Source organism: Talpa occidentalis, unplaced genomic scaffold (genome assembly GCF_014898055.3).
Source record: "Talpa occidentalis isolate TD23 unplaced genomic scaffold, MPIMG_talOcc4v2.1 talOcc4.7, whole genome shotgun sequence".
NCBI classification, from domain to species: domain Eukaryota; kingdom Metazoa; phylum Chordata; class Mammalia; order Eulipotyphla; family Talpidae; genus Talpa; species Talpa occidentalis.
Genome location: NW_023605083.1, coordinates 130,084,199 through 130,107,228, shown reverse-complemented (window position 1 = coordinate 130,107,228; position 23,030 = coordinate 130,084,199). Strand labels below are relative to the sequence as shown.

Genomic DNA, 23,030 nt, shown 5'->3' with positions numbered 1-23,030 from the left:
CAGCAAATGCCTAGTAGAAATAGAGCTAGATCTTAAACTCATCTAATTTAATCTTCTTTCCCCTAAAAACATTGCCTTCTATTCATAAAAGTTATTGCAGGGATTATTTTGTTCAATCGCAGTGTTGGGATGTTTTTGTTTCTGAGATAGCTGATTGATGACATTCTTCTTTAGGCATAAACATTCAAGTGATCTGCTTTATTACCAATAACCTAGTTCTCTGCCCCTCAATATCACTAATAGATGGTGTATTCTTTTCAGTAACAGAAATCAGGGTTCAGAGTTCTGCTTGTAAATGTTAAAATTTATTCAAGGACATAATTTCTACATGTAAGATATTTAATCTGTACATTAAGATCAGCCATCCTCTGGAAAATTAAGAATTAATGTTATTTCTGTGCTTAAAACATGCATTATTGTCAACCTCCTAGCACAAGTTTCTAAAGTCCTCCCAATCAATGGCTTCTCAAGTTGGAATCCTATATTAGATAACACCATCTCACATTTTAGCTGAAATACACAATTCTCATGCTTGTAGAGCATTTTAGAAAGTGTACCTGTTGAAGTACAGGCTGTCAAGGATATCATGTGCTTCAAAGTCAACAAGTGCTAAACACAAAATAGGCAGGTCCTAACTTAGAATAATGAGCTACACCATTGTTCAAGCAGAAAGTTCTCCTAACTCTTCCCTAAGCCTTATTTAACTACAATGTGAGCCTGTTTATGTGAGATTTGTCCTGACTGAATACTACTAGGATGCTCAATTATTGCCAAGCAGACTAAAGGTTTAGTTTATTTGTAAAAAGTAATTGAAGAAGCAAATCTTTCTTCACCTGCAATAAGATCCATAGGAGATCAAACTTGGGGAAAAGGGAAAGGAATAAGGGATGAAGTTGAGATGAATTTAGGGAGTTTGTTGATTTGATAGGTAGTTCAAAGATCAGCAGAGAAGGGGGTCCTGGCTGTCTTCACAGTGTGCTCTGGTGCTTATGTGGTTGTGCTCAGAAACGTGATTCACATAATTTTGAGAGTCAACTAGATCTGAAACTATGCTAAGTTGTCAGGGAGTTCCATAAAGATATATGATGGAGTGCCTGTCTTCAAGGGACTAAGCTCCTGCTGCAGGCTGTAAGGGCCTTAGGGGAGCTTGAGGGTAGGTGTTGACTTCTCAATTAGTCACGTGTTGAAGTCCTAACTTCCAGTATGTTGGAATGCAACTGCATTCAGTGATAGTCTTTCAAGAGTTAGTAAAGTTAAAATGAGTTTGGTAGGGTGGGTCCTAATCCATCATGACTTGTCCTTATAAGGAGTTTCAACACAGTTGCACATAGAGGAAAGACCAGGTGAAGACATGAGGAAGAGCTGGGCATCTACAATCCAAGCAGTGAGGTTTCCAAAGAAGCCATCCTGCCAACACCTTGAGCTCAGATTTCTAAACATCAATATTGTGAGCAAATAGATTTTGGCGTAAACCACCCAGTCCATGGTGCTTTGTCATATCTGTCCTAGCAAACAAATACAGCCCTTCCTGACCCCCAACAACTACAATAAGAGGCTTGTAAGGCCTGTGCTGCATCAGAGCTAAAAAGAGGGTGAATTTATGCCTTTGTTTGAAACCTCAGGAAGGCTTCACAGAGAAAAAAGGATTTGAACTTGAGAAATAATTGAGATTTGAAGACTAGACGTTTTAAGTGAAAGAAACAGAATAAGCAATGTACATGTTTTGGTAGGGTATTTGGGGTAACTAAGGACAATTCACATTGTCTACAACACATTTATGAAGGGGGGTAAACCAAATAAGGAAAGAGTAAGATGATGCTGAAAGGAAGATTAGATTGGTCATGATTGGTGTTGAATTCTAGGCCAGACAACATAGAACTTACCTAGTGGGTGTGCAATAGATTTTTTTCAGTTAATTATTTAATTCAACAAATGTTTTTTAAATGTCTTTTTTGTGCTTGGCACTGTCCTGAATAAGCTTGGGCTATTTTAATAAGCAAAAACAGATATCTTTGCCTTCATGATACAGAGACAGGCCACAGATAATAAACATAATAAACGATAGGTTTATGGTGTCAATTTAATGTGTTGCTTCAATCATGGTTGTAGTGAGCACAATAGACTTTATAGGAAGTTGGAAGAAAATACATTCCATTGGAAAATGAGTAGCAGTGTTGGGGTATCAGGAATACTGGGGGGAGGGTGTAATTTGAATGGAGTAGTGGGAACAGGTGTCATTGAGAAGACAGCTTATGAGTAAATCTTGAAGGAGGAAGTGAGCTGTGATGTTATAAGGTCATCCCAGCCAGAAGAAACCATCACTCCAGAGGTGACTCTTGGGGACAGCACATGCATGTGAGGGGATCACACAATTGTCCATTGACAGAATAAATGGACATTGATACTAGCATGATGATATTTCTGATATCAGTGCCAGTCTTGCCTTCATTTACTCGAGCGTACTATGAAATGGATGATCTCAACATTCTGCCCTTAAAACCACCCTGGGAAGGTAGGAGGAACAGATAAAATTGCTCTTATTTCAGAGATGTTGAAATGGAGTCCCCGGACTTTATGAGATTTGCCGAAGGTCAAAATGCCAGGCCTGAGAGTCTCCCAGTGGAGGAGGAACAACACGTCTCTGTGGTCCTGGGGCCTCTTCAGCAAAGGGCAGAGCAAAGTGCCCAGACACAGAGTGGGAGGAAGCCCATAAAAGAGTCTTGTGACTTGAGGACTTCAGGAAATGCCACCCCCACCCATTCCACGTGCTCCGTGAGGCTCAGGAAATTCTCCCCTGAGGGACCTCCAGGTCACTGCTGGCAGCCCCTGTGAGAATGCTCACTCCTCACACGTCACATCCCAGCATCCTGGTGCTGACAGGGTGGGGAGATAACGTGACTCTGGTCCTTGCACCAGGGTGTGCTCTTGGGCTGGGGCAAACAAGTGTATAGATACCAAAGGTGGTGAATCCCACCTTATCTGGGTCAGGAACTTAACATTATCTGATGACACCCTCCAGCAGGACAGTCCCCAACCCTCTGACTGCTTCGGTTGCGAAGTTGTCCGAAAACTGGCATTGGTCTTTCAAAAACTGGTCAGCAAAAGTCATTTCTACTCTAAAATAAGTGCAATTTGAGTGTGATCGCATGGACAAACAATGTCTTTTCTTGGGGCCCGTCCCTCAAGTTGCATCTATAGTCCTTTTCCCATAATTTAATGATCGCTTCTAAGGGCCCTTTGGTTCAGAGAAATAAAACAAGCCCATTTGTTTCGCCGCTTTACGTAGCTCCTTTAGACAACAGGCCTAGGAGTGACCACAAGTGCATCGGACACTCTCTCCCACCTTGGTGCTTGGATCTGCCTTTTATTTTCTGCCCCCCTAACCCCGCCATGCCCACCTGGCCACCGGCCCCACATGCACCGTCAAGCATGTCATGCTCCTTTCTCCTGCGGGAAGAAGAAAGAGAGAAACTGAGCAAATTCCTGCAATTTATTTTTATCTTCTTCACAAAGACAGGCCCAAACCCCTGTTCAGCTGTAACCCCCTCGTGACAAGTCCTCAGATGCAGCAAATAACTGTGTCAAATCAGATTAAAATGTTAATTCTGTGCTGAAGGCTGGAGTCGAGGGCACCTGGGGATCTCCGTGTCCTTCCTGCTCCCTGACCCTCATTCAAGGATTGGTGGCTGGAAGGCGCGGGTGCTGTGGTCAGCAATGGGTGCCGGTGGGGTCCACCTGGGCTGTGCTGTGGCCTCCTGAAGAGCATCTGGGGGGCCCCTCTGGAGACCTGAGCTTGGCGGCATTGAACATGCAGGGCCGCGCTCTCAGCCAAGGGTGGCAGCACGGCCTGCTGACATGGTGTTGACAGCTGCTCTTCCTCCCTCGCTCTCCCACTTGGCTCTGTCCTCAGGGTTACCTGAACAACCGCCCACTCTCCTGAACCTGCTCTCGTGATGTCTGCCTGGGATGGTGGCCCAAGGACAGGGAGTGGGGTGCAAATAAGGGGTGACATCAGATGGTAGCACAGGGGTTCTGGGGTAAACAGGAAGAGGTGTGTGGTCTCAATGAAGTCACTGTTCTGGAGAACAGGTGAAGCTTGGTTCAGGGAGCCTTGGGTTGCAGGTGACGGGACAGCGGCAGGCCTGCTCTTCAGGGGTGCTCCTGCTCGCAGGCTGGCACCCCAGACTTAGCAAACACAAGTCGACGATGTCTAGATATGTCTGAATTTTAGATAAGCAAAGTTTATTTTTTTTTTTAGTGTCTGTCTCGTGCGATTTTTGAGACTCTGGTTCTTGTATATATACGTCCTTTGTAATATGTGGGGCATGCTTGTAGGTAGAAACAGAGAGTTTAGGGACCTCCCTAGTGGTGCAGGGGTTAAAGTCTCAGCACTAGCAAGCTATTGGCAGCCACTGCAGCACGAGTTCGATCCCCGGCCAGGGAGCTACCCACATGGCACAGCAGACCTCTCGTGTCCTGTCTCGCCCGCTGCTCCCCTCAGCAGTGTGTTTCAGTCAGTCTGCCTATTCTGCTCCCCACTCTGTCTCTAGTGAATCCTCTCACCCCCACACCTCTGTCCTGCACCCAGCTCTTGTACACATAAATAAGTAAAATAAATCTTTATTTTTAAAATAAGAGTTTATTTGAAATTCAAACTTAACTGGGCATCCTGTATTTTATCTGGTAACCCTGATCCAGACCCTGTACCTAAAAAAGAAAAGAAAAGAAGGGAGAAAACCTTGTTTGAGATCTCCTACCACTGGATATTAAAAATATATATATATATATGATTATAATTTCAAAAGTTACTCTAAACCTTTAGTGTTCTCTGAGATGCTCCCGCCACCCTCCTTGGTTGTACTTCACCCACTGTGTCTCTCCAGGTGTGTCTCTCCCACTGGGGCCTCCGTGCCTCTCCCAGAGGGCGGCCCTCCCCCTCCTCAGCTTGGCCAACCTGTGGTCCAGGTTTAGCTCCATTCCCGTGTGAACTCGGGCAGTTCCCAGGGGTGGCTCTGGGACCGGCGTGGCCACTCAACTAGATGAAGGTGGATTCGGCAGAATGGGGACCTCTCAGATTCATTTATGTGTATTTTATATGCAGTGTCCAGGCTCCACCTCTGACTCCCAGAAATCCTTGCCCTTCCCTTTGTGTTCTCATGCAAGTCCATGTTTGTTTTTGTTTGTGTATATTAAAGTTTATTTACTTTTTTTTAAAAAGATTTATTTATTTATACAAGCACTGGGTATAGTCAGAAGTGCGGGAGGGTGAGAGGATTCACCAGAGCCAGAGCGGGGAACAGAACAGCCAGACTGACGAAATACACTGCTGAGGGGAGCAGCGGGTGGCAGGAGAGGTCTGCATGCCATGTGGGACCCTCGCCGGCAGCCGGGGATCGAACCTGCGCTGCAGAGGCTGCGGGCAGCTTCACAACCCAGCGCTCAACCGCTGCGCCACCTGGGGAGGCCCAAAGTTTATTTACTTTTATTGTCCTTTTTTATTTTTAAAGTTTTTTCTACATAGAAAAACTGGGGTGCAGGCCAGAGGTGTGGGGGGTGAGAGAATTCACCAGAGACAGAGTGGGGTGCAGAACAGGCAGATCCACTGAAATACCCTGCTGAGGGGAGCAGCGGGGAGACAGGAGAGTTCTGCTGTGCCATGTGGGTCAGCTCCCTGGTTGGGGATCGTCTCAGGCCCTAGTGGTGATAGCCTGAGACTAATCCCTAGGCCACCAGGGAGGTCCTTTATTGTTATTTATTAAGGTAACATTGGTTTACAGTGCTGTGTATGTTTTAGGGGTACAGATTCACGTCTATTCAAATGTTTGTTACCACACCATACCCAGCACCACAGCGCCCATAGTCAGGTAGATCCCTTGGAGTGGAATTGCTGGATCACGTAGTGGAACCTTTTTTAATATTTTGAGGCACCTCCATACTATTTCCTATAGAGACTGCATCAGTCTACAGTCCTGCCAACAGTTTCTGAAGGTTCACTTTTCTCCACATCCTCACCAACACTTGTTTCTGGTTGGTTGAGATGGGCCATTCTCACAGCTGTGAGATGATATCTCATTGTGGTTTAGATTTGCATCTCCTTGATAATCCATGAGGAGGAGTATCTTTTCATGCTTCTGTTATTTATCTGTATATCTTCTTTGAGGCAGTGTCTATTTAGATCTTTGTCCCATTTTTTTACTCCATACGGCTATTTGTTTTCTCATTGTTGGGTTGTATGAAACCGAGTTTATTTTTACTGCTGCACTTAACAGCCTTGATTATAATTCTTTTTTTTTAAATTTATTTTATACAAGAACCTGGGTACAGGCCAGATGCATGGGAGGGTAAGAGGATTCACCAGAGACAGACTGGAGAACAGGACAGGCAGACTGACGAAATACACTGCTGAGGGGAGCAGTGGGCACGACAGGAGAGGTCTGCAGCGCCATATGGGACCCTCGCCGGCCAGCGGGGATCAAACTGGCACTGCAAAGGCTGTGAACAGCTTCACAGTGCATCACTCAACCCCCTGTGCCACCAGGGGAGGCCCTGATTATAATTCTTAACTGGTATGTTTCCTCCAATTTTACTGTGCAATGCAGAGGGAGTGGACCCTACATTAGTCAGTCTGGTATCCTATGAGTTTACCTGGTAACACTTTAGGTGTCTAGTGAGAAAGATATTTCTAAGATGTCACTCCACACTCATGGAGAGGAAGATAGGATTTCACTTTAAAGGTAACCCTTTCACAATAACTTAGGAAATAGGGGGAGAGTTTTAAATTTTTTCTGTGCAGATGATGCTATTATAATAAACCAGGTAAAAGTGTTGCTATTCATTGTCGGCCTATATATGAAGTACTTAGGTCATATGAAGTATAACTTCATATGGTTATACTTATTAAAAAAGTAGACATTTGGTGGAGTTTCTATTTTTATTCAATTTAACAACTGATGGGATCAAACTAGCTTATTCATTTACTCATTTTTAATCAATGAATGCCCATTTACCTTTCTCAGAGCTCCGTGTCCTATCTCATAAATTAGGTTCAGCTGTTTTTGTCAAATCACTTTTTAAAAATTCTCTAAGTTTGCATGATGTATTTTTCTTGACATAGTTATTTTTCATCTTTAAGTGACACTTAACTTTCAGCAGGTACCTATTAATTTATTTCCAAGTACAGTAAGACTGTCATAAATTAAATGTGATTAATAACATTAACCAAAGAAACATTAGATTTTTTTCTCTCATAGATAAAGAATATGTACACACACACACACACACACACACAGAGTTTTTTTTCTTCTTCCATCTTTAACATCCATCCACATTCTTATTATCCTTACATTTAATTGTTATTATTTCATATAATCTTTTAAAATTCTTTATAACAAAGGACAGTTACATTAGCCTGGAATGATTTCAGCATGATGACCAACACAGTGTGGAAGACATTTCCTACTCATGCCATTTACATCTAGAGAGATGTAATTACTATTACTTTCAACAACATTTCACTCACTATTTATGTGAGTTTGTCTGTGAAAGAAAGAAAGAGATAGAGATGATTCAACGAAAGTTTGGAAATTCTGTCCCAGAGCAGCAGCCTCCAGTTCTTGGCCTCTCTCTGCCTCTGGGTCTTTCTTGAATCTTTTTCTCATTGTCACAGTTTCTCTGACTTCCCTGCCCTTCTCAAAATTCCTTACCAGGACACCCAGAAGGTTGGAGACCTGTGGATGAGCATCCTGAGCACAGTGGCAGGAAGTGTGACCAAACAATTATTTAACCATGTGTTTCCCATCTTGGAGGTTAGATGGGTTACCTGCCAGCCTTTAATTAGCGAGTGTGAAACATCTCTGTTACCTCAGGCTAGTGAGCCAAAGACCCTCAGCCTTTCTTCTTAGTCTGACTGAGACAAGAGGGTTCCCAGGAACAGCCTGCCACTTAGGGAGGGAGACAGCTAGACTGGAATGTTCCCTGGAAGGACACACACTATTTCTGTTACTGGAAACAGTGTATCTCACTAAAATTGAGCCAGATCTAAGATGAAAAATGCCACAAAACTAATATTTCAAGCAAGTCCACAGCCTTAAAACCAAACGATATGTTTAAAAGAAATTAAACGCACTTAAGTTAGAGTAAGGTAAGAATTTAATTCCTTGAGGAAGGAAGCTTTCCCTTGTTGAACATTTTGGATCTTTACTAATAATGTATTAAAGAGCTTCTTAGAACAATCCTTATATATTTAATTGACTCTGGCAGTTCTTTATTGAGTTTCTGTTACAGGCAAAGTGCCAGGCCAGCATTGAAAAGTGCCTCCCCCACATGGTGTCATCACTGAGTTTTCTTTTGGTTCTTGGTTGTTTCAGATCTGTACATTTTTACATCATTCCCAACAATGACCAAGCCGCTGACAAGTTATGTGAGGTTGACTAGTTATACATTGAGTTCATTTAGAGTCATAATTAGCAATCTCCATGATTTGCTTTGTTCATAGATTTATCATTTATTGAGGTAATACTCTACATTCCTGCATAGTTGAAGGTTTCTTTCAAGTAGGGTTACTTGACCTTGGCACTGCTGATATTTGGACTGAGTCATTCTTCATGATGGAGACTCTCCTGCACCCTTGAGGCTGTTTAGCAGCATCCCTGGCCTCTACTGTTTAGATGCTGGCGCTTTACTCCCAGTTGTGACAACCAAAATTATCCCCAAACATCACCAGGTCTCCTGGAGGGCAAAATCACCCCCAGTAGAGACCCACATTACAGAATAAAGGAAATGTATGGACCGAAATGGTAGTAGGTAGGGGAAACATTATCTCAGTGTCTCAATTAGAAAAATAACTCAGCAAAATAGCTCCTCATCGTTTTTAAATAAGTACATGTACATATTTCCTCAGTAACCCAACTGAGTGATAGTGAAAATGATCTTTATGATCAGGCATCACGCTTCAATTTGGAAAGATTTTAGTACTTTTAACAAATTGCAGCAATCAGTCTGGAATGTTTGTTGAATCACAATAAAAAGTCTCTACATATGTCATCAATTTTATATCACTCATGGAGTCACAGCCCAACTCTAAGAAATAATTAAATTTTTAGTTGCTTATCCTGCAAATTTCTGAGCTGCTTGGATTTACACGGTTACCCAGCTCTCATTCCCTCCCACGTCTTCCAGCCTTTAACTTTCCTCAATCAGAACTTGCTGGTCCCTAACTCCTATGAAAGTAAAATTCCTACTGAGGCTTTATTGGAAAGTCATTTGATGAACCAGAAAGCTCATCAAAATATAATTGCATGTACAGAGAACCTAGAAGAACCTTACTGGAGAATGGCCACATGGTTTTCTCTAAACTCCATTGTTGTCCCACTTGGGAGGAAGGTTTTTGGATGTTTACTACAGTCAGTCAACAGTGAAGGTTCACTCAGTAGTACCAGCTTGATGGAGCCAATGGCAAAACAGCAGTTAATAAAGCCAACACATTCCAATTGTTTGATATAAGAGGTTTCTGGGAGTGTGACTTTTTTTTCAAGGCCATTTAATTACATACCCTGATGTCTTCACTCAGCCTTTCTCTAAAATATATTTTCCCAATTTTAGCATATCCCCCCTCTCTACTCTCAATTAGCTATTGCATTGGGCCTCTGCTTCCAAGCCCCATAAGTAATAGTAACTTAATTTTCCAAGCCATAAATCAGGTAGACGCATGCTCCATAGCACATGTTCCATTTGTTTTTAATCAGGGGCAGCCTGGTACTTAGAGGTCGGAAGCTTTAATTCAGAGGGCTCCTATGCCTTTTGGAGCGAGAGGTCTTTCAGCTTTCTAGAATTCCCTTTGTGAATGTTTAAGTGTCCTTTTGGCAAACAGGATATATACAGCATCTCATACGGAAACCTTCTTTAATTCACTGACCTATATACCTTCCCTTCTAGCTGAGTTCTAAGATTAAAAGAAACATTAAACAACATTCCTGTACTTATGTATTCTCCTGATCTTTAATGTTGTACTTGCAAAAGACATGTAGTTTTAGGGGGAAAGGATGCCAGGGAAGGGAGTTATGAGATGTTAGGCTTCTAGAAATCATTTCAGTAAAGCAGTTCTAATCAGTAGCAACATAACTGAGATCATTTAAGATTGAGACTGTCTTGAAGAAGTTAAAGAACCATAAAAAATCTCAAAGTTTTTAAAGACTCAGAGTTCCTAGCACCCATTGTATAGAGCTGGAAATGACCTTAGAGAGACTTTCTATAACCTCCACATTTCATAAATGAGGAAAAAGGAAAGTGAGGCCCAGGGAAGTTTTAAGCTCAGAGAACAGCCACAAGCCTAATTAATGCAAATCTAGAATCAAGTTTCAGTTATTCTATGCACTGGGACACTGGATGTAAAATTAAGCCCAATAAGCATTGTGTCAGATGAATTATCCACTTATCATAAGTATTCAGAAGTTTCTCAGTTATTTACCAACCTCTCCTGTTTCATCTAGATACACTGGATTCCAATTTTAGAACACCAAGAGTTAAGAGAAAAATCCTGAAAGTTATCAGAGTAGTAAAAAATATAAAATAAAATTAGCCAGAGTGGCTGGAGAATCACATCGACATAAGCACTAACACCAACATTGGATTTAAAAAGACAAAAAGCATTTTTAATACTAAAAGAAAATTTTTTTTAGCCCATAATTCTTTTAGGCCACAACAGCTTGCACTGTTATTTTTTTTCAGGCATGAGTTTGAAAAGAAGATTTTTCTACAAATCGTAAGAATACAGTTAAACTCCTATAAACATTCTGGCACTAAATTTCCAGAAAGTATCCATGTGGAAATTAGTGTGCATGGACTGGGAGGACAGAGGAGTAGAAATGCAGAATATTATTCAGTGTAGCTAATGTTAGTGAGAGTATAGAGAAGTAGCTATGTTTGTAAACGAAATTACAGGACAACTTTGTAAAATTTTGCAACATATAAAAAGGGCATGTGCTATGACTTAGCAATTCCTCACAGTTGTCACCCTTAAAAAATACTTATTTCTGTGTATAAAGATTTCATAGAGCAGTTGTTCCTAATGGTGAAGAGAAATGTTAGAACCGAACTAAATATTAGAGCTAAATATTAGAACTAAATATTAGAACTGAACTAAACAGCTTTCAGCCACAGAGGACAGTTAGAAAATCTGGGCTGTATCTGATCCATGGAATCCAAAGTAGTAATTAGGAAAGCAAAAAGAAAAACAATAACCAAACAAACAAACATAGACAGGCCTGACTCAAAAAGACCTTCAGGGTATATTTTTCAATAAAAAATGCCAAAAAAAATGCATTTTTCACAGAAAACATAGAGCACACATAGAGACTTTATGTGTATGTGTATAGTATGTGTCATTATACTTAGGTATGGCTCATACCTTAGTGGAGTACCTCTTATAGGTTGTGTCATACACGGATACCTAAAAACATGGTCTCTACTTTCCTAGAACTTATCTTTTATAGGTGCCGAACTACAGATGGTGTCTCTCCTTTCAGCAGGATGCACATTATAGAAGCGATGAGCATAAAGGAAGAGAAAACTGAGAAAATAAGAAGTGACCATATTTGGTTTTTCTTTTTCTTTTCTTTATTTTAACATTCATCATTTTTTTTACATTTTTTAGACAATATTTGCTTCCCCCCACCCCCTCAGATTGAGTCCCCCTAGAATTTCCTTATTTGAAGGGCTTTGGAAGGTCTTACAGAGCAGATGACTGAGTGGGTAGAAGTACTCTGAAGGAGTAGTGCTTTGCCATTAAAGAACTGTAGGGAGAACATTCCAGAAGGACTAATAGAACACTCAGTGGACTATAGCACAGGTGGGCAAATTAAAAAAAAAAAAAAGTGCATTTTTCACTACAGAAAAGAGGAAACTGCTAAAGACAAGGAACATAATTCGATGTTTGCTTTCAGGAAGACAACGGGGTATTCTGGAAGACAGGATGGAAGAGGTGAGCAGAACACTGGCAGAGATTTTGTATAAATCCACATGAGAGGGGACGAGAGGGTTGAGGGATGGGAGAAGAGGAAACTGATGTGATAGAAATGTCAAATTTTTGAAAAACTCTTGCTAACGGATTTGGGGGTTGTTTTCAAGTTATTTCTCAATTTTGTTGTTTGCATCTGCTCGGTCCTTTTTAACTTCTCCTTCCACCCTCCCTGGAGGGTGTGGCATCCAGTAGATGGAAGAATGGCTTTGCCACCCCTGGCCTGAAAGATGGCCTTTGGGAGGGTGCTGGGACCCTGGGGAAGGCCGGGGAAGCCTCTCTTCCAGATGTCCTGGGGGGGGGGGGGCGCGATCTCTTGTCCCAGCTCCCCTGGCATCCAGGGACGATGTTCCCACAAACAGATGCCTTCAGCCACACGATGGGGACTCCTGTAATTGGCTTGGCATCCCAGTTCTCACCACAAGTTGGCAGAGGCCAGTGACACACAGAGAAAGACGTGTCTGTGGGCATGACCCTCTCCAAAGCCGTGGTCTCGAGCAGGGGGTGGTGACAGGGTGGGGCGGCCCGCAGGGGACGGGAGTCACGGGGAGGTGCTGGACAGGGGCTGAGGTTTGGTTTGTATTAACACCTCCTGGCTTTGGCTGCTTTGGTTACTTTGCTAAACCTCAGAAGGGTGAATTATAAGGCTGGAAATCTTACAAGAAAAGACCTCCTGGGGACAGTTTCCCAGTCCTCGCCTGGCCCACGGACCTTGGTCTGCGCCTTGTGAGTCTCGCCTACACAGCTCCAGGCTGGCCACGCTGCGCCAGGACGAGAGGGAAAGCGTCAAAGAAAGCCATTCTTTATGAGGGCAGAGAAAATCAGCTGAATTTTTTGCAACGGCTTAATGAAGTCTAAAAATAATGGTTTGTGGAATTGCTAGTTTACCGGGTCCCTCCCATGTATACCTGTTAGATGAAAGTTTTGCTCGTGTCTTTTGTCAGAAGAAGAATCATTTATAAGAACAAGGTCAGCGACCGATGTGGTGTGTGTGGGTTTTTTTTTAATCCCTGGGACTTCACTCCCCTCAGACTCTTCCCCTTACACGGAGGACACAAGTCAGGCTCTGGCTGAGTCTGTGTGGGGTCCCCACTAGGCCTGTGGCTTTTTGTCCACGTGTGGCCAGGGATGTGCCCAGACCCCCCGGGGAGCAGGAGCTGAGCTCCCAGGCCGGGAATCCCACTGGCCTCCAACTCGCTCTCCCCCACCTCCTTGAGCCTCTGAGATCCACCACATTCACACTGTCTCTTAAAATGACTTTTTTTTTTCTTCCCTTTGATGCCCTCGTGTTTCTTGGTCTTTCCTCTTCTGTCCTGCCCCCTGCTCCACACTGATTGTGGACCCTGTAAAAGTAAACACTGATCGGCTGTTTGAAGACTTCCCTGTGTTCACGGTGTTGGGTTTTGAAGGGATTAGGTGGCGCTTGCAACCAGCATTATCTCAATTAAAAAAATACAAAAATCAATTAAATGAAAAATAAAAGAAATGAAGGGAATAAATGTGTCAGAGGGAATATGTGTGTGGGAGAGAGGAAGCGGGAGGGAGAGAGAGAAGTAAAAGAGGGAGGGAGGTCTCCTTGGTGGCACAAGGGATTGAGCACCACACTGTGAGGCAGGCCACAGCCTTTGCAGCACGAGTTCGATCCCCAACTGGCCAGGGAGCTACCCACACGGCCCAGAAGACCTCTCTTGACTCACCTGTTGCTCCCCTTGTCAGTGTGTTTCGGTTGGTCTGCCTGCTCTGCTCCCCACTCTCTCTGGTGGATCCTCTCACCAGCCCCCCACCAGCTCCTGTATGCATAAATAAATAAATCTTAAAAAAATAAAACAGGGAGGAGACAGGGGGCAAGGAGAGAAGAACAGGAGAAAGAAGGAGGGAGGCAGGACGGAGGAAGCAAGAGCACTTAGACGAAGTGTTTGTGAGAGTGACGCTTGCTCGGAAGTGAGTAAAATACACTATTAGAAATAAGACAAGACACAAATGGGCTTGACCGTTTAGAGATCTGCCCTCTGAGGATGCTCAGAGTCCCTACTGAGAGGAGACATGCCATATTATTCTTCTTACAAAGACCGGTGGGGGCGCTTGATAGGCCTAAGAATTTGATCATGGGAGAAAGTAGGACTAGCTTTGTTTCTAGAGCCGTCCTAATGAGTTTTGGGATTGGATATGCTGGGCCAGAAGCCTTTGAAGTAGGGGTGGAGGGCTGACCTCATCCGTATCAGAAGCAAATCAGCATGAGAAGAAGAAATTGGAGACTGGCCATGAGAGAAAGAAGGAAATAAAAAAAATATGGCAGTCGGCTGAGGCACCGGGCAGAGAGGGACATTGAGAACCTACTTGATATGGGATTAGCCAATAGGATTTTAATGTAGACATGAGCCAACCGGTTGCTGCAGTCTCTCGACGTGAAATGACCTTGTTTCGTTGCTTAACTTCAGACTTTCTTATGTGTTGATCAAACAGAATTAACTCAGGATGGTGATATTTGGGGAAAGTCAGAGCAAGGGGCATGCGTTTTCAAAGTGTATATGGTTCAGGGAAAAAGAACCCTCACATGAGATACAAAAGAAATCAAAGAAAGGTCAACAGAAACAGGAAGTTGGGGAAAGTCTTAACTATGAGAAGCAAAAGCTCCTTTAGACAGTCCACCCTGTTTAGAAGAGTTTGGCCTCTGTCGTAAGATAAAGGATCAAGACAAGGCCTCCCCGGTGGCGCAGCGGCTGAGTGCTGGGTTGCGAAGCTGCCCGAAGCCTCTACAGCACCAGTTAGATCCCTGGCCGCCGGGCAAAGGTCCCCCATGGTGTGCAGACCTCTCCTGCTGCCCGCTGCTCCCCTCAGCAGTGTATTTCTTCAGTCTGCCTGTTCTGTTCCCCGCTCTGGCTCTGGTGAATTCTCTCACCCTCCCGCGCTTCTGACTGTACCCAGTGCTTGTATAAATAAATAAATAAATCTTTAAAAAAAAAGGATCAATACAATTCATTCATGAAAACATGTTCTCACCCAGCCAAAGGACTGGGAGATTCAGGCATATAAGGTATAAATTACATGCACATTCACACACACAGACACACTTACACACTCATATGCACACTCGTAGCCAGCCTATCTTATATTGTTAAGTGTTGTCAAACAAGTCACTTCCTGGGCCTCCCTAGTGGCTCAGGGGTTAAAGACAGCTCTATTAAGCTACTGCTAGCCACTATAGCATGAGTTTGATCCCGGGCCAGCCAGGGAGCAACCCACAGGGCGCAGCAGACCTCTCCTGTCTCCCCGCTGCTCCCCTCAGCAGTGTATTTCAGTAGCTCTGCCTGTTCTGTTCCCCACTCCCTCTGGTGAATCCTCTTACCCCCACACCTCTGGCCTGTACCCCAGTTCTTGTATGCATAAATAAATAAATCTTAAAAAAAGACAAACAAAAAAACCTAAACAAGTCACTTCCTTCTGGTGTTCAACAGGGAATGCTGGTCCTCCCGGAGGAGCTATAGATGTGACATTAGAGGCCAGAGTAGAGGCTGTGCTATAGCTTCAGGCTTGCATCTCACGGCACTGAGGGCCCCAGCATCTTAGCCACGTGTCCCTTTCAGTGGGATATACCCATGGTGCTTCGGGAGTTCCATGAATTCAACTTATTCAGAATATCCCTCAAATTCTCTCCAAACCTTGTAAAATTCTTCTAACCATTTGCTTGGTAAATAAGAGGCAAGAGATTAAATTGTTTATCTATATTTCCTTATGTAACTTCCTCCAATCATAGCAAAAAAAAAAAAAAAGATGGAGTGTTTGGTCAAGAGAAGCTACTCCTGACCCCTCTCCCCACCTCCAGCTTCCAATCTCTCACCTCGCTGGATCTTAGAGGTGGGTGAAGTTTTGTATCTGCTGCATGGCTCTGAAATGAGGAGCAACCACGTCTCTTTTTGTCTTCACTCTGTCCCAGAGCCAACCCCATTGTTCTCTCGCCTCTTTCTAGAAGGTATTCCGGTTCCAACAATCTTTGAAATGGGAAAGTGAAGAGAACACAAATGTTCCTGTTTATTGTGCCCCATTAGGAAAGAGGGGGGTGAGTTGAGCCCTCCGCAAGGTCCTGAGTGGATGAAAAGAACACAAAACATATGGAAAATATGGAGAATAAGGTATAAGTAATAAAAATAAAAATAAAATAAATAAAATAAATTGGGAATGCCAGTTTCTGGTAATGATTTGTTTTCACAGTAACTGAGAACTCCCTTAAACCTGTGATTAATCACACATTATGGGGCGGGTAAGCTAGGGAATTAGGGGCTCATTGGGACTGGGGTTATTAGTGCAGCTGCTTTTCATTGATGAGATCTGAGTTCAAATCTCCACCAACGTTACAAATGAAAATGTCATTCTGAAAGTTAATTAGCTCCACGCAATAAATGCTGGCTCCTTGATTGATGTACCTAAAAAATCACTACCCAGAACAAAAATTATATATATGGCCCGTTAGGAGAGGCAAGCCAGTGAAAAAGTCAGACATTATTTCAACCATTTGCTTTTCTTAATAGTCCAACCACCTGCAAGTAAATAGAATTTATTAAGAGAAGGTGGAGCTTCTAGTGGCCAGAGACCGAGAAGAAACATGTGCACATATTAAGAATGGTAGAATTTTAGAGCTAGTAAAAAATCTTTCAAAGCCATCTAATCTAATTCTTGCCTTTTTAATAGAAGGGGTAATAGAAATTTGGGAGGTGAAGTGACTTGCTTAAGTCACACGGTTACCTAGTGGCTGGGCTGACTTCCAGGTGTGCTGACTGTTACCACTTTCTCTGAATTATTCCCAGGAACTCGGCCGGGCTCCCCCATTTTGGCTCGGACCTCAGCCTCTCCTCAGGGCTCATCCATAGGAACTTCACTTTGGTTTGTTTTGTGCTTCAGAAGGTTCTGGCAAAGGTAACAGGCAAAACAAACCCTAAAAATCTCAGGACAGAATTGAGGCAACTATAGCGGAGGGGAAGGTGTGAGCAAAGGGGGAGGGGCCCTCTGGGCTCGGGTGGGAGATTTTCGTTGCTTTGTTGGTGAGAGTGGTGTGATAACATCCATTTGTAGAGGTGTGAGCCTCTATCCCTAACACGTACACAGCTTTGTGAAACAACATGACCTCAATAAACATCATTAAAAAAAAATCTTACTTTCTCCATTTTTTTTTTAATGGAAACACTTCTATCAATACCAGCATCATTGAATTTATAGGCAGAGAAAAATCAACAACTGTGATTCTTTCACATTAAAGGTCCTAAATAGAATTCAAAGTAAATTTTTTTAAAAGATTTATTTTTTATTTATGCATATAAGAGCTGGGGTATAGGCCAGAAGCATGGGGGTTGAGAGGATTCACCAGAGACAGAGTGGGGATCAGAACAGGCAGATTGACTGAAGTCCTCTGCTGAGGGGATCAGCGGGCAAGACAAGAGAGGTCTGCCTCGCCATGTGGGTTGCTCCCTGGCGGGGGATCGGACTCATGCCACAGTGGCTGCTGGTAGCTTCATAGTGCTGAGATGTAACCACTTGCGCCACCAGGGAGGGCCTGATCCACTTCTCTTTTTAAGAAGAGGTACTAGACACCCATCTCTCTGTCTCTCTTTGTCTCTCCCCTACACCCCACCACAGAGGAAGGCTATGCAAGGATGCAACTAGTTGGCAGCCATTTGCAAACCAGGAAGACCGCTCTCACCAAAAATCAAGTTGGCCGAAGCATTGATCTTGGACTTCAGACCTCCAGATTGTTTGGAAAAAAAAAAAAATTCTGTTGTTTAATCCACCCTGTCTATGATATTTTGTTATGGCAAAAGACTAACACAGACTTGAAAGATGGAATTAACCAGGCTTTTACAAGCCTGTGTGTCTGGGTCGACACGCACCAAAACCACAATTTGTTTTCCCCTGTCATCTCAGCATTTCTGTTCAGCTATCAAGGGGAAGGGGACACTTCCATTACTTGAATTGCTCTAATAATGCCAAGTAGACAATCTGAATGAGGCGTCTACATTGCTTTGTTTAGATGGTATTTTGAAAGAATGACTATATTTAAAACATATCTACTGAAAATAATACATGTGTTAATAATCACGAAAGATGTTAATAAGATTGTCAAGTTGATTAAAATTTCTCAATAACAGATGTGATGTGATGAAAAAGTTGGAGGGGCAGCTGATTTTTCTGGAGTGAATTGTTTTCCTGTGTTGAAACACATTCTACAAGTCATACGCAAAAAATTTTACTGTAAAATGTTCAAACCCAACATACTTGTAAAAAGTAAAGTATGAGCTACCTGTCAACATTCTCCACACCCTCACCAGTCCACATGCAGATACTGTTCTAGACATGTATATTCATATGTGTACACACATAGATACTTATTTGGAATTATTAATATATATTTAAATTTTTATGTTGTAAATGCTACATTATGTGTTTTATGTTTCTGGTTTTTTATTCAGTAATATAGCATGTATCACCCCCCTATAATCCAATAATTTTTGCATTTATAGCAGATCACAGGGAATAAATACAACATGTTGGACTTAATTTCCTTGGTATATGTGGGGTCCCAGAGGTTCTGGTGGAGTGGTGGGAGAAGAAGGGTGTCTGGAAGGATCTGGAAGGGAACCCTGAGGAGGAGCTGGAGAGCTGGTCTCTGATGTCTCACCCAGACTGTGTACATCCCGTTGAAATGTTTCTTAGTCACGAATTTTACATCTTTAGACCTTTGACCTATGACCTTTATTTATAGTCTTGTGCCAGTTCCCAGCAGTGGTAGTGAGGGGCCTCACTCAGCCCCTGGCTGCCTCCCCATCTCCAACTCGAGCAAAGGTAGAGTTTCAAGTCTGACACTGGAAATCTGTCTTCTCTTTCCTTTCTTCTCTTTCTTTCTGAATGGATTGTCTGCTTTCCTCTCTCTTTTTTCTTAGATTTTATTTTTATTTATTTTTGCATACAAGAACTGGGGTGTAATGGTGCAACAGACCTCTCCTGCCAGGCCTGCTGCTCCCCTCGCAGTGTATTTCATCAGTCTGCCTGTTCTGCTCCCTGCTCTGGCTCTGGTGGATTCTCTCACCCTCCCGTGCTTCTGACTGTACTCAGTGCTTGTATAAATAAATAAATAAATCTTTTTTTAAAAAAAAGAACTGGGGTGTAGGCCAGAGGTGTGGGGATGAGAGGATTCACCAGAGACAGTGAGGAGCAGAACAGGCAGACTGACTGAAATACACTGCTGAGGGGAGCAGTGGGAAGACAGGAGAGGTCTGCTGCACTATGTGGGTCACCTCTCTGGCCGGGGATTGAACTCAGGCCACAATGGCTGCCCATAGCTTGATAGTGCTGAGACTTGAACCCCTGAACCACCAGGGAGGCCCCTTTCCTCTTACTTTTTAAAGGCTCACGATTACATTGAACCCACCCAAATAAGGCAGAATAATCTGCCCATTTTAAGGTCACAACCCAGATTCATTGGCTAAGTTCCTTTCCCTATTCTTTCAATGAAATTTTTAAAAGTCTTTTTAGATTCAACTCATACTTACTGAGAGCTAATTACCTTCGAAGCTCTGTACTAGATATTTGGACTGATAATGTCTAATGTAAGTGACCAAACCACTATATTATGTGAAGTGTTTGCTTTGACTGAGAAGCAATTTTCCCTTCTAAGGCGCAATCACTGCCTACAGTGTTTGTGTCCTAGAGGAAACCAAATATGACGGCAAGATATTTTTCTATCTTGAGGTGTTGCTACCAATAGCACACCTTTGAAAAATGCACAGAGCAGTTGCTTCAAGGCCAGTTAGACAATTGGACAATCCCAGAAGTTAGTATTTGAAAGAAGCGAGGTTATGCTTAAAAAAAACTAGATGGAGATTCGAATGGAAATTCAAAGTCAACTCATAGTACTTGAAATATAGTTCTATGTTTAAAATACTCTATTATCGGGGAAATCATCCAGATATCTTGTGTCCCTTATTCAAATTCTTCCTTATTCAAATTTCCTAAATAATATCTTTCTACTCAGCTTACCCCCAAAGCGTTAACTATCATAGACTCATTAGCTAAAAGGTTATTCCACCCAATCATATGTATATCTCCAATCTAACCTGTCCTCTGCATTCCAATGCCATTGTATTAGCTCAGGCCTGCTTGGGTTTTGCTTGGATTATAGTAATTGCCTCTATTCTACCTTAACTGCCTGAAATCATGGCTCTTTCCCTGTGCCCCTCACAATTTATTTTCTACATTGCCTGAGCAATCTTCCTTAAATGCATGCCTGAGCATGTCATTCCCTGATGAAAATCCCTCAATTACACTCAATTGCATTCATAATACAATCCAAACTCTTTAGCAACAGCCACTTTAAATCATTTCTGGAATAAGGTGGAGACGTAAATACAAACATGGACACGTGCTTAAGGGAACTGCTTAGCAGGGCAAATAAGGAGGACACTTTGCAGCTGAATCTCTGACCTCTCTCCCCCCACCTCTTGATCCTTACACATTCCAGGCACCCAAATCTTCCCTCATGCTACTGAAAATGCAGCTGCTCCCTCCACATAGAATTCACCCCTCCCCTATGTCTGCCCAACCCTCATTCTGATGCCTTAGCTCATATATGTACCTGGAAACCTTCAGAAATGGATTGAAACTTCTTGGAATGGATCCATCTTCTAGTGTCTTCTGGATGTATCCATCTTCTAGTGTCTTCTGGATGTATCTCTCTGCAACCACTTTTCTTGAGTTGTTGTCCTGCCTTTTCTTGTTGATGGCCAGATCTTGACTTCACTGAGAGTAGGTACAAGGGTAACTTAGGTATTTGGTGGGCATCCTGGTTATGTTGTATAGAGTTGTCTTATTTGTTTTGAAATGCCACATTAGTTTTTCCATTCTGAAGCTCTTTAACAACAAATAATGTGTTGTTTATTATAGGCTCCTAGAAGAAACCAGGGAGACCCTTTTGGCTCATCCCACACTTGGCATGCAGGTATACTGTCCCTAGCACTTGGGCTGGTGGTTGCCTGGCATCTGCATGTCACCATCCTCAGGGGATCCATGGTGACTCTTTATTAGCTCTACTTACTCTCTGAGATGAGTTTGGGGAGGGTCTTCTCAGGTTTTTGTTCTTCTAGAACCATGATCATGGAACTGCCCCTTTGTTGAGTAATTTGTGTAATTATGAAGTAGGTAAAATAGGACCTGGACAATTATTACATCCCCTTTTCATTGTTCCCACGGGCTTTTCCTCCTCCCAAGATCTGTGCTTTGACCTGCCCCAGTTTCCTACTCCTACTGGCTTCCTTCCATTTCGTTTGTGCCTGGGGGCAAATCTTCCACTTTCTTCTATGTAAATCTTTAGGATCTCAGTTCCCCTGGAAACATTGAGAGTAGGAAAATCCATAGTAAGTGGTAATGCTAGTGATGATTTAATTATCTATCTACATACTCTTTAATGTTGCTAGGTTTTTCTACTCTAACCCAGAGAAATTAACTTGTCATGATGTAATTTCAGACATCAGAAACGAACCCGTGAGGATATGATGGGTGTTGAGACTATGGATCTTCTCCACATCCTTAGTAAATGTGCCATCTGAGTGTCTATCTGTTCTACTTAACCATTGAATTGTTACACAGAGTTGATTTGTCTTACAGTAGAAACAATCCAAACTAGAACATCCATAGAACAAGCTCAGTGCTTTTGTAATGTGATGAGAAACAAGGAATTTTGTTGAGAAGCACATTTTGTAATGTGATGAGAAGCAAGGAATCTCTCCTGGTGCTGAAAGCTCCACAGAAAAGTGCTTGGGGATTGGAACACTCAATGGCTGGGTAGATGTTTCCTGGTTGTTAGGGGATCCTCCTTGCATCCAGTTTCAGGAAGCATCATAACAACTTACAGAGGGAAAATGAGGTTTCTATACCAGAGGCTAGTAAAGGTCACTGAGGAGTAGTGCATTTTGGAAATTTGTTAATTCAGACAGTAAAATTCATACTCAGGACACATTTTTAATTTTGCTTTTATTGATGTTTTAGTTTGACATTTCCATCCTTAAGGATTCTTTGCTGTAGTTAATGGTGATGTGATTTTCCACACTGATAGGAGCCCTGGCTAGCTTCCCCTCCACTGCTTTTGGCTGCCAAGACCCTGAGGGCTCGAATACATCCTATTGTCTTTCTTCACTGGAATGATCGAGGGAGAGGCTTCTTAGAATCCTCTGGCTAGGTTGGGACAGCAAGACTCATTCCTGGACCTTTGTTTCAGCTTGAAATATACCACAAATTAATTGGGCTGATGCAGGTAATTTAGACAGTCACTTGGATCCTATGCCTTTCCTCAGAAAAAAATTGCTTTAAGTTGCCAGATCTAAGCTTGGTGTATTGAAATGTTAATGATCCATGGCCTTTAAAAGAAAAATCTTCCTTTGAATGGTATTCACAGCAAAAGAAAATGTTTACACTGATTAACACTCCTGCTGTAGCCTCACATACACACATACAGAAATTTTTGAAAGTTTTATTTACAAGGGGAGTGAGCCTACCAGCAATACTGTCTGAGCTGAGACACCAGGTTGCAAGTCAAACCTGGAAAAGCAGGAGAGCGAGAACATGTATGGGGTCAGTTTTAAGTCCATCATAGCCACTTAACCCAACCCTAGTTCCCAGTGGTGCTGCATTAAGGAAGTCAGGTTCATGGCATGCTGGGAGTTGTAGTCCTCAGCATCTACAATTTCATCACTGTCGAAATGGAGGTGGAGTCTCTTTGGGACATCATTCACTGGTTCCAGTTTTTGTTTTTCACTGTTTCTCTGACAAAATGGTTTGAGCAAATGGGAGTAACTTGCAATCAGAGTCAGTTAGAAAAGGAGACTTTGATAAATAAATACAGTAGGGCAAACAGTCATTTGGTCTTCTCTGACAGTGGCAAATATTCTTTAGTAGTACCATGTTTGTACTTATAAGCCTAACAAATCATGGCATTGTGTCTTTTTCTAAGGACCGATAGCCTTTCTAGTCTTATTTC

The 23,030-nt window shown here is 42.7% G+C and overlaps 1 long non-coding RNA gene across 5 annotated transcripts; it reads right to left on the bottom strand.

The window, feature by feature from the left end:
- Positions 1-3,356: 3,356 nt before the first annotated feature.
- LOC119232137 (uncharacterized) lies at positions 3,357-21,123 on the bottom strand. Of its 5 annotated transcripts, XR_008549526.1 has the most exons (6): positions 20,634-21,123; positions 16,754-16,915; positions 15,852-16,094; positions 13,711-13,803; positions 4,662-4,707; positions 3,357-3,447 (listed from the first exon to the last, which is right to left on the bottom strand). It is a non-coding gene; the product is annotated as an uncharacterized LOC119232137 (long non-coding RNA). The 5 variants fall into 5 exon arrangements; XR_008549527.1 differs by lacking the exon at positions 4,662-4,707 and having other exon boundaries at positions 20,634-21,122; XR_005122012.2 differs by lacking the exon at positions 13,711-13,803 and having other exon boundaries at positions 20,634-21,122.
- Between the last annotated feature and the right edge of the window lie 1,907 nt (positions 21,124-23,030).